This window comes from Humulus lupulus, chromosome 5, assembly GCF_963169125.1.
Source record: "Humulus lupulus chromosome 5, drHumLupu1.1, whole genome shotgun sequence".
In the NCBI taxonomy this organism is placed as follows: Eukaryota; Viridiplantae; Streptophyta; class Magnoliopsida; order Rosales; family Cannabaceae; genus Humulus; species Humulus lupulus.
Genome location: NC_084797.1, coordinates 162001888 through 162017443, shown reverse-complemented (window position 1 = coordinate 162017443; position 15556 = coordinate 162001888).

Genomic DNA, 15556 nt, shown 5'->3' with positions numbered 1-15556 from the left:
CCACTCCCGGATCTTGAGTAGCAGGGAACACTCTCCGCAATACTAAGTCGCTGGCTCCGAACTTTCGGCTCTTGACTTTCGAGTTGAAGTGCCACGCGATCTTGCCTTGGTACATCTTCAGCTGTATCTGCGATTCCTCCCGGATCTCCTCGATGAGATCTAGTGATTCTTGGAGTAAGGCATGGTTCTGGGCGGGGTCATATGTGTCTCGTCGGTGAGACGGGATGGTCGTTTAGATGGGGATGAAGGCTTCGCATCCATAGACCACGGAGTAAGGAGTGTGGCCGGTTGATGTCCTCTCGGTCGTCCGGTAAGCCCACAGTATGCGGGGCAGTTCCTCGAGCCATTTGCTCTTGTAGGCCTGGAGTTTTTTCTTCAGCGTCCCTTTTAGGATTTTGTTCACGGATTCTGCCTGCCTATTTGCTTGGGGCCTGGCGATCGCAGAAAAGCTCTTGACGATACCGTGTCTTTCACAAAAATCCGTGAAGTCGGCGCTGTCGAACTGCTTTCCGTTGTCAGATACAATTTTGTAGGGGAGGCCATAACGACACACTATGTTGTTGATGACGAAATCTAGTGCCTTCTTGGAAGTGATGGTGTTCATGGGCTCCGCCTCAACCTACTTGGTGTAGTAGTCCACGGCCACGATGGCATATTTCACCCCTCCCTTCTCGGTTGGGAGCGATCCTACAAGATCGATCCCCCACACCGCGAAGGGCCAGGGGCTAGTCATCAAGGTTATTTCTGTCGGGGGGGACCGCGAAACCTTTGCGTACCTCTGGCACTGTTCGCACTTGCGGACGTAATCGATACAATCTTTCTTCATGGTCGGCCAGAAGTATCCTTGGCGCAGGATCTTCTTGGATAGACTGGGCCCGGCTGTGTGATCTCCGCAAAAGCCTTCGTGCACTTCATGCATGATGGCGCTTAGTTCAGTCCCGGACAAACACCTGAGGTAGGGCATGGACAACCCCCGGCGATAGAGTTTTCTGTCCATCATGACATATCAGTGGACTTGGTATTGGAGTTTCCTGGCTGCAGCCCGGTCGGCTGGAACCTCCCCGGCTGTTAGGTAGCGGATAAGCGATCCCATCCATGACGTGGAGTGATCGACGGTGTGGACCGCGGGGGCCGTGATGCTTGGGATGGGGAGGTGGTTGACGGGGACTAGCCCAACCAGTTCTGCTTCGGTGTCGGTGGCCAGCTTTGCTAGAGTGTCCGCGAAAACATTTTGGTCCCTGGGGATCTGGCGGATGGAGTGCTTTGTGAACGCCTGTATCATCTCTCTCATCTGGGTCACATAAGCCGCCATTCTCTCTCCTATAGTTTGATATTCCCCCGAGATCTGCCGGACAACCAGCTGGGAATCACTGTAGATTTCTAAATTTTCTACTCCTACCTCCCACGCCAAACGTAGCCCGGCCAGGACAGCTTCATGCTCCGCTTCGTTGTTCGATGCCTTGAACTAGAAACGAAGGGCGTTTTGTAACTGGTGTCCCTGTGGTGACACCAAGATGATCCCGACCCTGGCCCCGGCCCCGTTCTCATTCGAGGCCCTGTCCACGAAGACCTTCCAGACAGGCACCGCGGGGACCTCGGGATCATTGTCTTCCTGAGACATCCCAGAACACTCAACGATGAAATCGGCCAGGGCTTGCCCCTTGATGGACACTCTAGGGACGTAGGATATATCGAAATTGCTTAGCTCCATGGCCCACTTTAGGAGTCTTCCTGATGACTCAGGCTTTTGTAACACTTGCCGCAGGGGGTGGTTGGTCGGACCTTTATGGCGTGGGCCTGGAAGTAAGGCCGGAGCTTCCGAGATGCCATCAGCAGGCAAAAGGTCAGCTTCTCGATCAATGGATATCGAGACTCAGCGTCCAACAATCGCTTACTTACATAATACACCGGGAGCTACGTCCTCTCCTCTTCCCGTACCAACGCTGCGCTGATTGCGTGCTCTATCACTGCCAGATAGAGGTACAGAGGTTCCCCATCCACCGGTTTTGCCAGGATTGGAGCTTGGACCAGGTGTTCTTTCAGTTTACGAAAAGCTTCTTCGCACTCAACTGACCATTCGAAATGTCGGCTTCCCCGAAGGACGTTGAAGAAAGGGATGCACTTGTCCGTGGCTTTGGAAATGAAACGGCTCAAGGCGGTTATCTGCCCCGTCAGGCTTTGTACGTCCTTATGCTTCTGAGGGGAGGCCATATCAATCAGTGCCTTGATCTTATCTGGATTGGCCTCTATTCCCCGGAAACTCACTATGAAGCCTAGGAACTTCCCGGAGGCCACGCCAAAAGTGCACTTTTTTGGATTCAGCTTCATCCCGTACTTCCGAATGACTGCGAAAGCTTCAGCCAGGTCGTCTGCATGTTTCCCAGAAGTTTTGGACTTGACCAGCATGTCATCGATGTAGACTTCCATGTTTCGCCCTAGCTGGGCCCGGAACATCCGATTGACAAGCCTTTGATAGGTTGCCCCAGCGTTTTTCAGTCCGAAGGGCATGACTATGTTGCAGAATATCCCCTTATCGGTCTGGAAACTGGTGTGCTCCTAATCTGCCACACGCATAGAGATCTGATTGTAGCCGGAGTAAGCATCCATGAAGCTTAAGGTCTCGTACCCGGACATAGCATCCACCATTTGGTCGATCTGGGGCAGCGGGAAACAGTCCTTCGGACATGCTTTGTTGAGATCTGTGAAGTCGATGCACGTTCTCCATGTCCCGTTTGGTTTCGGCACCAAGACGGGATTGGCCAGCCACATGGGATACACAGCCTCGCGTATGAAGTTGATAGAAGACAGCTTCTCAACTTCCAGCTTAAGGGCCTCGGCCCTCTCCGTCCCCAAAGGCCTGCGTTTCTGGCGGACCGGTGTCGCGTTTGGGTCAATACTTAACGCATGGAAGATGATGTTACAATCAATCCCAGTCATGTCTGAGTGAGACCAGGCCAGGATGTCCTGGTTTTCTTTAACTTGGGCGATGATGGCGGCCCGAACATCTGTCGACAGACTTTTTCCGACTTGGATGATACGGGTTGGATCGGTGTCGCTGATGCACACCTCCTCTATCTCGTCCATTGGTTCCAGGACACGGTCATCCCCTATCATTGGGTCCAGGTCATCTTCTTCCCGGATGACCTTCTTAGTTGGCGGGGGAGGAATCGAGTCGACGAAGTCCTCAACGGGTTCTTCCCGGACCATATATATTGGCCGGGTCGATACGTGGTAGCAATTCCAGGCGCTCTTCTGGTCTCCCCGAACAGTCCCCACCCCTTCGTTGCCGCATGGGAACTTGATGCAAAGATGACGGATGGAGGTGATGGCTCCGAACTCGACTAATGCGGGTCGGCCAAAGATGACGTTGTAAGCGGTGGGGTAGTCCACCACTACAAAGGTGCAGAACTTGAACGAGTGCTGCAATTCACTTCCCAGCGTAACGGGCAACTGGATCTTTCCCATGGGGAGAAGTGCGTCTCCGTTGAAGCCGTAAATCTGGGTAGGGCATGATGCCAGATCCACTTCAGTCAAGCCAATGGCGGTGAAAGCGGGCTTGAACAAGAGGTTGACGGAGCTCCCGTCATCCACCAACACGCGGGACACCGACTTGTTGGCGATTTGAGCATCTATGACCAGCGAGTCGTGGTGCGGAAAATGGACATTGCAGGCGTCGTCCCCCGTGAAGGTGATGGGGAGGTTCATCAATTTAGGGCACTAAGCCGGGGCCTAGACAAGGGCGCATACCTCTTGATCGTGGTCTAGCTCGCTGAGGTAGTGCTTTTGGTCGTTCCTGGACGGTCCTCCCAGGTGAGGTCTGCCTGAGATGGTGGCCACATGTCTGTTAACTTGAGGGGGTGCGGCCCCGGAGGGGTAAGGCATGCCAGGGCCGGGAACCTGTGCGACGGGGGCCCCTTGAGGGGCCTGCGCCATGGGTCCCTGTGCATACCCTCCCTGAGGCGGGTATGCCCAGGGCGTTTCTGAGACCGTGGGTTGTCTGGGGCCTGCTGACAGGCCCAGGACTCCCACAGGCATCCTAACCCATTGGTGGAGGTGCCCCAACTTGATGAGATTTTCGATCTCATCCTTGAGCTGCCGGCATTCTTCAGTGGTGTGGCCCACATCCTTATGATAGGCACACCTTTTTCTGGTATCCCTCGGATTCCTTCCCCCCTTGAACATGGGGCTAGGCTTCCGGTAATGAACTGCCCTTTCTGTGGCCAGGTAGATGTTCTCCCTGGTGTCCACTAGATTGGTGTATTATGAATATTGGGGCTCGTAGCCCCTCTTTCCCTTCTTGACCGGCTAGGGCCGGTACTGGCCTTTGCCAGATCGCTTCCCCTGGGAGGGGTTCACGCTCGCTTTAGTCACTCCTGCCTGTGACTGCCGGGCCCCGACAGGGGCGATGCTGTGCCCTGCAGGCGCGGCTCCATACCCAGAGAAGTGGGTGGATTGGGCCGGGGCATACCCCAAAGTTGTAGGGCCATACACCGTAGGGGTGTAGCTGATTCCAGGCGCAACGGCCGGTCCCGAGGCGACGGGGGGCGCGGCATAGGATTGCGCCAAGAATTGCGCCCCGTACCCCGGGAACGCCTGGGTGCTGGGATGTGGAGCTGGAGGCCACCCGAAAGCCTGAATCTGAGCTTCTTCCCAGTTGATGAATCCTTGGGCCCTCCTGATTAATTCTTCCAGGGTAGAGGCCTTGCTACGCTGCATGTCATCCCAGAGGGGGGACCCGGCCCGGATCCCGGATTGCAGTGCCACCAGGTGCTGTTCGTCGTCCACTTTCATCTTGGAGGCTTCTTCAGTGAAGCGCTGGATGTAGGCCCTCAAGGTCTCCGTGGGGAGCTGTTTGATATTTGCGAGGGTGCTGATCTGCATGTCCATCCTCATGGCGGCCACGAACTACTTGCGAAACGCTGACTGTAGCCCAGACCAGGATTGGATGGATCCCAGCTTAAGTCTCTTCCACCACTCTTGTGCGGGGCCACCCAAAGTGATGGAGAAACAAAGGCACTTGCCGTCGTCACTGACGTGGGCCACTGTCTTGAGCCGGTTGTATCGGGACAGATGGTCCCTGGGATCGGTGTTTCTAGTATAGGCGGTGAGGCTTGGCATCTTGAACCCCTTGGGGTGTACACGTCCAGGATGTGCCTCGCGCAGGGCTCTTTATCCTCCTCATCGGAGTTAGTGTCCGCGCCTTCCTGCTTGCGGACCAAGCGGTCCGTGAGCTTTTTCAAAGCGGCCAGCTGCTCCATGAGTTGCCTGGTCGTGCCGTCTTCTAGGGGGATTCTTTCGTTCCTCCTGTCGTTGATGTTGTTTCTGAGGTCGCCACCTCGGGGGAGGATCTTTTCCTTACGGGCCCGCTCTTTCCGAGCATTCAGTCCGTCGCGTAAGTCTATCCGGGACGTATCGTCCCCTGAACTGAGGGCATGATGCTCCTCCCCGCGAGGTCGCTCCCGATTGTTCTTGTTAACCGAGGCACTTGGGTGCAAAGATCTTTCCTGCCCGTCTCGCCCTGGGGCGTGTTGGGGCTGTGCATTTCGCGGCCGCGTCCCCTGCGGATCGATCGGGTGGTCTCGTCCTGGGATGGGACGCACCTTCTCTTTCCTAGGGAGCGACCGGGAACGGGTCCCAGCCTTCGCGACGGGGGTGGTCCTTTCTCGGGTCCTTCCACCGGCCTTCTTTTTCTCCCTGTCCGGGTTTCCTGGGGCTGGCTCAGGAAACTGTTTCGGGGGAGGGGCCTACCTTGCTTCTTCGGGGGCCCCGACTCGGGCTTGCGGAGCGGGCTGCTGCACTCCCGGGAGGGGGCTAGTTGTAGGATTGGTTGTCAGACCCTGCGCGGCTATGAACGCCTGTAGGGCTTGGAGGGACTCTTGCATCCGCCGATGCGCCTCCGCTTGCTCAGCGATCCTGGCCTCCTGGTCCAGGACTTGCTACCTCAATCTGGTCACCTCCAGGTCTTGTTGGTTGGGCTCTCCTTCGGGGATCTCGGGATCCGCAGCTTTGTCGTGGTACTCCCCCTCATTTTCCTCTTTGTAATATTCCTCCTCATTCTCTTCTCCGTATTCTGTCCCACCCTCATAGTCTTGTGACTCGTCATGGTAAGATGTTTGAGGAGTGCTCTCAGGCGGGTTCTGAGGAAGAAGCTGGGAAGGCAACAAATCTTCATTGCCCTGCTCTGGATTACTAGGGTCGAACGTGGTGTGTCGTGTGTTCAACATTGTAGTAAAGGCTTGGCGTTAGCACTAGCTTTCTTCAGCTCTCAATGAAAGCACCAAAATGTTTACCGAGATTTTCGGAAACCACACTAATAGATATTAGCTAAGAAGAGAGATATAGAATGTAGAAGATTAATACATGATTTTTACATGGTTGGGGCGTTAATAAGCCTTAGTCCACGAGTCAGTTGTATTAGAGCTTGGAAAGTCTATTTACAATGGAGTTTTTCTCTTTGTTTTGACAGAGTAATTATATACAAGTCGAAAAGAGATCCTTTTCCCAGTGTTCTATTGCCTGTATTTATAGGCTCATGGGAACACTGGATCTGGGCCGGGTATGATCTGGGCCCATCTGAGATATGGATACTCTTGGCTTCTCTGGTGGAAGCCCAATATAAAAGATAAAACATACATAAATTCAAGACTAATTAAGGCCCAATAAGGTGGCCCAAGAACTATATTTCGCCCGACAATACAGTGCTTTTGGTCAAGGCACTTCGAGTTACGAGGCAGATTCAGGTGACAAGATCAGTCAGAGTACTTGGCAGTGCAGATCTGAAACAGCGGCGTGCAATCCTGAGGTGGCCTTTTCCATAGGTGAAAAGTAGGGACAACCCCCACGCGGAGTGGGGCGGCTTCAGGGTCCCGGACGCTTTTCCTTACCAACCGGGGACGACCTAATCCGGGTTCGTTTACCTTTGTCCCTCTTCGTTTACCGCAGGCTCGGACCGTTTACGATTACTTCAACGCGATCTTGAGCTCTGTACGTCTCCCGGACGACTGTCCTGGATTGCCATCCCGGACACCGTCCGGGCCCCAGGATCGCACTAGGGCCGTGCCCCTTGGACATTCCTGTACCAAGCAGGCCTGGGCCAGTCCATGGGCCCCAACCGCCGTCCCGGGCCCACGGCAGGAAATGGGGATAACAGTAGTTATCTGTCCTCAATCATGGGGGAGAAAATAACAAAAGAATTTTAAGAGTTTTAAGGGTAAGTGAAAATGTCCACTCTCTTCCCTTTAAATAGACTCATAAGGCTCCAAAGAACTCCAAAGATCCTCCAAAGAACTTAAATAGACCCATTGGCCGAAACCTCCAAGGGCTCCAATTTCTTCAAGCACATCTAAGGATCCTTCAAGAAATCAACACCTCTTCAAGATATTTGGGTAAGTTCTTCTTCCTCATCTTCATTTGTAAGCTTTTTAAGCTTTAAAAATTTACATAAAAGCTTGCTAGACTCTTATATGTGTTGAAACCCCTTTTGGAATGCACTCTTGGATTTGTGTATGAATTTTTGATGAATGATACAATTTGTTGCTGTTTTGATGTAGTTTAGGCTATGGGTAAATCAATTTGGTATCCAATTTTATGAAAATTTGAAGAAAAAATGATTTTCCATTCCACATTGCACATTTAGGTTTATGGGTATTTGATGAGCATATGAAATACCTAGAACCTCTTGAACTTTTCAAATTCCATCCTTTGATCTTGCTGTAGTGTCCCATGAGTAAGAAAAACATGCTTGTGTCCCATGCCCTTGAGATTTGTTGTCCCCTCGAAAATAATTTATTGGGAAAGCATGTACATGGCCGATCGGTCATCTTCTTTGAGATAACCTAGCAAGGGCACCATATATACGCACCCCAGCCGATCGGGCTTGTCACCATCTACTCGGATGCAAGGGCACAATCACTCGGACGCTCAGAGACACATCCACTCGGAAACCATGCCATCTACTTGAACATGTATCCACGCATCCACTCGGACGCACGCCATCCGCTCGGACACCATGGAAACCGCTCGGGCACCACGCCATCTGCTCGGACACGCATCCACGCATCCACTCGGACACGCGCCATCCGCTCGGACACCACGCAAACTGCTCGGCCACCACGCCATCCGCTCGGACACCATGCAAACTGCTCGGACGCCAAGGCACAACCACTCAGACACGCCCCATCCGATCGGACACAACATCATCCGCTCAGACAGGAATGCTCTTAAGTCCTTGGACTTGTAAAAAATGGTTCATGCATTTTAGGCACCGAAAATTTCCTTTTCTTATTACATGTTTATCTGGGGAGTAAAAAATATTTTTACTACTCAAAGAAAACATTTTACTGGGTAGTAAATATTTTTTCTTTGCATTCTTTATGTTTGTTTGGTTCACTCACCTCCCCATACTTTTTTGTAGATGAACCTCTACGACTACAGGGGAGGTGACAACCATACAAACTCTGAGTCTTCAGTTCCCAAGTCAAGCGACACTCCTCAAAGCAGCGATTCTTCATCCAAATCTCCTAGCAGTCGCACTCCCAAGGATCGCCTTCATCACCTTAAGAAAATCCTTCCCCGGTCGTCTTTATACTTCCTTCACAAAGAACAGTTTCTTAATCAACAACTTCAACATCTGCCAATGAGGGTGAAAAAATCCAATCGACTTCCTCAAGACCAAGATCCTCACATGGATTGAAGAGCAACACAAAAGGTTGTGGAACGTAGTGAGGCTCAAACTGCAGCTTCTTCAAGACCTCCTCGCTAGGTCCAAAAAGTTGGTAATCCTCGGAAAAAGACTACCCAGAACTTCACCACTGAGATTCGGCAATCAGTTGCTCTAAAACCGAGAAAATATGACGATGGAGCGCCTTCTTGGTTCATAGCCAAACCTTCTAAACTCAACCCCAAAATGCTTGGAAAACACATTCAGGCTTCAGGCCTTGAAGGAGTAAATGTGATATGCCCGCGACCTCACCAGAGAGCTGATAATCCTGGTGGACCCTACTACGCCTAGTCTAGATACCACGTTTGCAGGAGCTTCCATACCACTGCATCCCTTTTTGGGTCAGTAGCAGATTACTTTAATGTCTCTCCCTTCCAGATAGCTCCTAATGGAATTCAAGCACTATCTGCTCTATATATTCTCTATTACTTTAGAGGTTGGGAGCCACCAACTCCTCATGAAGTGCACTACCTTTTTTACCTTAGCACTAACCCAAGCCATACGAATACATATTTTTTCCACCTCTTCCATAGGCAAAAAGGGATTAAGTATCTCCATGGTATTGCACAAAAATTGAATCCCAGAAAATACTACACATAATATTTCCTCACTTCAGATATTAAGGCCAACAACTTGGCTTTCACACATGCAGGCCCTTTCCATCAACCTTTACCAACTAGGGAACTGCATTCCCGAGCAGAAGAACTTGCTAACATGTCTATCAAAGAGAAAAATGTCATGGAGTTGGTCAACGTGGAAAACCTTCAACTGGTGGGGTTATTATCAAGCAATCAAAACATCATAGAGGGCAGTACCACTGAAGAAGTGAACACAACCGATCAATCAAATGCTGATACTGAAGTAGTGACTGATCAGTTCTCTCCTGAACCATCTCCCTAGTCACACCAACCAGGTGACCTTATTATTAAGGAACCTCTTCCTGAAGACCATCGCAGACATGCCGCTCCTACCAGGCCTGGGAAAGGAAAGAACCTTGAACTCCCTAGAGAAGTCAACTCATCATATGAAAAAGAAGACGGCTTTCTCGATGAAATTCTAAACTCAAGTTATTCTGCTAATAGTAACCATAGTTTGGTGGTTTGTTATAAATAACAGTCTTTGAGAAAGACTGTGTGAAATCTATAAATTTATGTGGTAATAGCAAAACTTTCAGTTACTTATATATTATCTCCCATTTCTACTAACAAGTCTTGTGCTTCACTCTTTCCTGTAGATCCAGATATGTTAAAACAATTCAACACTCCCTCTGCCCAAAAGAGGAAATATGGAGAAGGTTGTAGCTCAAACCCTCCGAGAAAAGTCGCGAAGACTGTACCAACCAGCCAGGGGAGATTATCTGACCAGCCTATCACCATCCCACAATTGACTCCTTCATCAATTCCTCCTTTTGCTAGCTTAACAACTACCTAGGCGACTAGTTTAAGTGAGCCCCTTCGCATTATTTTTGATATCGGAAAGGAATTGCTTGACCACACTCTTCACCATGCTACAACAACTCAAACCTTTGAGTCTTTACCCCAGCTTAGTGTTGAAGTTGTCCTGCAAAGGGGTCTTGCTCAAATGATGACTGCAAGTATTTTATCATAAAGACATCCCATTTTGTTATTAATTGCTTTTACTTTAAGTAACTTTCTGTTATCCATTTCAGGCACTTATCACTATCAGTCATGCTCAACACCGAGCAGTAGACTATAAGGAATTGGTCAAAGTCTTGAATGACCAATTGGCGGAATCCCAAGCGAAGATAGAGCAACTGACCAAATCTCAGAAAGACCTTCACGAAAAAACTGAGCCGGCAGAAAAAATAGTTGCTGACCGAGAAAGAACATTGAAGGAGTTGACGGATGAGAACAACAAACTCATCCAAATCAACAAGAAATTAATCGATCAGCAGGGGAAACATATTCAAGAGATCGAGGAGTTGAAGCAGGATAAGGAAGCTGGTCTTGCTCGCTACGAAGAAATCTGTTTCAACTGCTTCTACTAGATTTGGAAGCTGAACAAACCTCTCAACCTTGACTTTCTTTCTGAAGAAGCAAAAGCCGAGGAGCTCGCCAAATGCGAAGCCAAGGCTGCTGAGGAGGCAGCTCTTTTAGCTGGCACTGTGCTCGCCTCTCCTGCTCTATCTTTTCGACTTGAGGAAACCCCTGATGGCGACGGCGTTGACCAACCAGGAAACAATCTTCCCGACCAGTGAGCATCTTGGACCGACCAGAGAACATGTTTGGGTGACCAGAGGCCATGCTCAACTAGAACAGTGAAACTTTGTTCCCAGCCAGTCGTTTACTTCTTTTTCTCGCACTTTCTGTGAAGACAATTTTATACTTTACTTTTCTTTGTTAACTTGAAACATTCTAAGTCTATTTAGACTTAAAACATTATAAGTTTTTTTGTGAATAGTAAAGTCACTTTGATGTATGCCTTACATTTTCGCATGAGTACTTAGTTTTCTAACCTAGAAATTCTAGATATTTCATAAGTCCCTACTAAGTATGCTTTCTCACACTCTTATTGCTCTAACATTTTATGAGCATAATGTTTATTGTCACATGAATATTTGCTTCTAACTTGAATTTTTTAAAAATTCCAAGTTACTTAAGCTTTGTCAAACAAGTTAGCTTAATGGCCTTTTTTGACTTCAAACATTTACAAGTCAGCCTAAAAACAAATATCTTAACTCGTGCTCTTATTGCCTGTGTTAAATTATATACCAGTATACCCCATGTGCCCCCCAAGTGATCGAGGGTTAAAAGATCCTTGGTCACTTGCTACTTGACCAAATGTGTTCGAGCAGTTAATTACTCGTGGAACACATAGAGTATATGGAAAATATTTGAGCAGTTGAACACTGCTTGAATGTATCGACCAATTGAACACTGTCCGATTTTACCAACCAGTTGAACACTGTTCAAATAATTAACACACATGCACATTTGTAGCAAGAATCGACCACGCTGCGTGTAGTCTCTTTTATTACTCGTAAATTAAAAATGAAAAAACGTGTCTAATAACGAGTCTTAAACAACAAAAATTGTTCAAAAATAAATAAATTACTAGTTAGCAAATAACTAGCTCACAAACCAAACTCAAATAACAAGTTAAACAACCTGAAATTAAGCTACCACTCTGAAAGCGGTATTTTAGTGATAAAATATCCTCAGATGCTCGCCATTCCAGTGGTTCCTCATCAGGCTCCATCCACCAAATCTGATTCTAGCACTCTCACTCATGCCGAAGTGTTTGGGCATACCTCTTCCTTGCTTTGTTACTATCGTCAAACAAGTGTGGACCTCCACATATAGTGTCTAAGGTAAAGTCCACAGGCATGGGTTGCAAGGGTGGAGATCTCTGTCGTTTGAACCTAGGATTGCTGCTGCCTCCTTCTCCTTGGATTGTTTCTGCTTGATACTTTTTCAATTTGCCCGACCGGAGAAGAAATTCTATCTCATCCTTGAGATGATTGCATTAATTTATGTCGTGGCCATAATCTCCATGGAACCGACAAAATTTGCTCATGTCCCTCTTAGATGTCTCTTTCCTCATGGGTGGAGGTTTCTTGTAAGGAAATTCCTGGTGACTGGCGAGATACATTTCTACCCGGCTAGCTGAAAGAGTTGTGTAGTTTGTGAATCGGGGCTCATACTTGGTCGGCTTATCGTTCGGACCCGACTTAGCCTTCTTTTCATCATGGCGGTCAGACTCGTTATTCCCACGTTTCTTTCCGCCATTTTGACCATTTCCTTCATTCTTAGGAGGATCAATTGATCTGCCCGGATTATTTAGGCCCTTCTCTCCTTTCTCAATCGCGTCATCCAATTTCATATATTTGTTTGCTCGGTCAAGAAATTGTTGGAGTGTTAAAATTGGATTGCAATGTATACTGTCCCACAAAGGACTCCAATAAATTATACCAGAAGATATGGCAACCATCTTCCCCTCATCTCCAACAGTAGTTGCTTGATTGGCTTCTCTCATGAACCTCTATATGTAATTCTTCAGAGATTCATCATTCCCTTGTTTGATATCTACCAAGTGATTGGCATAAACTGGAGGAGTCCGAGCAGCGCTGAACTGCCTACAGAATTCTTTCCTGAAACTCTCCCAAGAGGTAATGGAGTTTGGCTTGAATTTCCAATACCACTCTTGGGCAGTATCGGACAACGTAGTGGGGAAAACTCTACAGCGATAATCATCACTCACCCCAAGCAGCTCCATTTGGTCTTCAAACTTCCCAACATGCCTTATGGGTTCTGCCTTTTCCGTATATACTGGCAGTACCAGTGCTTTATACTTTGCTGACGGCTGGCCTGCTCTAATTCGGGCACAAAACGGGCTGCCACTCTTGTGGTCTATCCCTTCCATTCCAGAGGGTCACTTTGACAAACCTTGCACCGTGGACGTTAGCGCATCAAGCTGGGCTTGGATGGCTGGCGCAACTGACGGGGTTCCAAGGTGGTGACCGCTCGATCAGGCATTTTCATCTGGTGCACCGTCGTCAAGTATTTCTACTTGGCTAGCAAGGTGGTTCAAATTTTTCCCTTTGACCGAGACGATCCTTCCATTGTCTCCGATAATTTCCCTTAGATCTTTCTGGGAAGTGTGTTCTCCTAGGCAGTCAAACACTGTGCTCCAAGTTTTTTTCAGAAGGCTTATCGTGCGGAAGCTGCTCTCTCCCACTATGTTGTTGGTTGGGATGTAGCAGTGGCCTTCTTGTATGTGTCGGGCAATCTTTTCCTCCTTGTTGGTCATTGCCATCTTTTTCCTTCGATCGATCGCTGTGATGACTATCAACCTCATCGCGACCATGTCCATCTTTGAAGTGTGAAGTTCCTTTACCTCGAGGAGTTTTGGTTTGATCCTGCCTGGGTGGAGTCCTTTTACTGCCCGATCGGTGACTCCCTGATCTAGAAGTTTCTGATCGGTGGCTCCTAGAGGGGTTCTAGAGTTCTCCCTTTGTGTCGAGGTCGTTTCGGATCGGACCCCATCATCTTCCCAACCAGGGGGTTGCTCCTGCTTCTATCCGGTCCCCGAGAATTGGCTTTGTCAGTGTTTTTCGACCAACATCTATATTCCTTGCTCCCTGGATAGTTGCTCCTCGTGCTGCAGTTTGGGCATTGGACTGGGTCAACTGCGTAGCCGCCTCCAGAGCAAGTGCAGCCTCGCGGTGTCGCCTATCAGCCTCCTCTCGCCGTCGCTTGATCTCTTCGCTCCTGGCGTCCATCTCCCGTCTTTGCTGCTCAAACACAGCTTTCTGTCTGGCCATATCTTCAGCAAATGACTCTTGCCGAGCATTGAATTACGCCATCTCCTCTTGGAAGGCCCCCATGGCTTCCTGGAGTTGTTCAACCTCTGGAGTCGTCTCCTCGAGAAAGGCCCTGGGTTCAGTCTCATGGTCTTGAGGGCCAGGACCTTCTAATCTAGTAGGCTCTTTAGATGTGCCTGGCTTCTTGGAGGACGCATTGGTATTCTTGGGCGCCATAATGATACGATAATAGTGTGTTTGTTCTCTTTAGGCTCTCAATGAAAGCACCAAAATGTTGACCACGATTTTGGCCAACGACGAATAGACATCAAAACTACAGTAAACCTTCAAGAGAAAATACGACACTGATAATTTTATAGTGGTTCAGTCCCAATATGTTGGTAATAGGCTAATCCACTTAGAGTTGTGATATATAAATCTACACTTAAGAACAGATGAACCCGTGTGAACTGAGTTTCTTAAGTGTAAATGAGAAAGTAGAAGGTTTCTCTTAGAATACAAATCCCTCTCAGGAAAATCAGAATTCGAAATCCCCCTCCATGATGCAATGAACTCTTTATTTATAGGCTCGTGGATCGTACAAATTAAAGTTCCTCAATAATCGGGATAATTCAGTTGTTCTAACCAATATTTAATTAATAATCAAATTTAAAATACAACCATATGCACTTTCTTCGGGATATTTGAGAGTTTCTCGCTGTAGCTACGGATGATTCTAACTGAAGTCGTTACTGAAATTTTGCTGAAGAGTCATAGGCTGAGCTTCTAATCCATCTGGTCAGCCAACTCTGCTCCCTGGAGTGATACTGGTTGGCCAAAACACTCTTCTAGTTAGGCAAAACATTTTGACTGGTCAGCCAAAATACTTCACTGGTCGGCCAAAACAAATAACTGGTCGGCCAAAATACTTCACTGGTCTGCCAAAACATTTTACTAGTCAGTCAAAAATCTTTACTAGTCGGACAGGAATTCTACCAGGTCGGTCAAATCACTTCCAAACCAGATAAATAATTTGCATGTTCAGTAATATCACAACTCGAAAGATTAATCTCAAACCTTTGCCCTACCATTCACTGCCACTTGTCACTTTTGATTGCCACGATACCATATTCAAATTTTGGGGATAACCGATATGTATTTGTATTTAAAAATATAAATGGATATATTTGTTGTTGACGTAGTTTTTTGTCTAATAAAATAAGAGCAATTAAGCAAAAGATAAGATTCGAATAAATGAAAAGAAAGACAGGGATTTTTATGTGGTTCAGTAGTTAATTCTACCTAGTCCATGAGCCACTTTTATTAATGTCTCTGCGTTAAAGCATGAAAGCAATTTCATAGAGTATCAGTACAAAATTTGTGCATGAAAAATACAAATGATTGATCCCAGGTATTTATAAACTAGGTTCAGATATTCTTCCCCACGATTTTAGGGGGAAGCTACATAACAATCTACATTTATATTTGAAATAATTTGAATTCCTAAAGCGTTGGTTTGACCATGTTAATATATAAATTGATTCCTTAAAAATAAGCTTTAATCGCTTAAACAT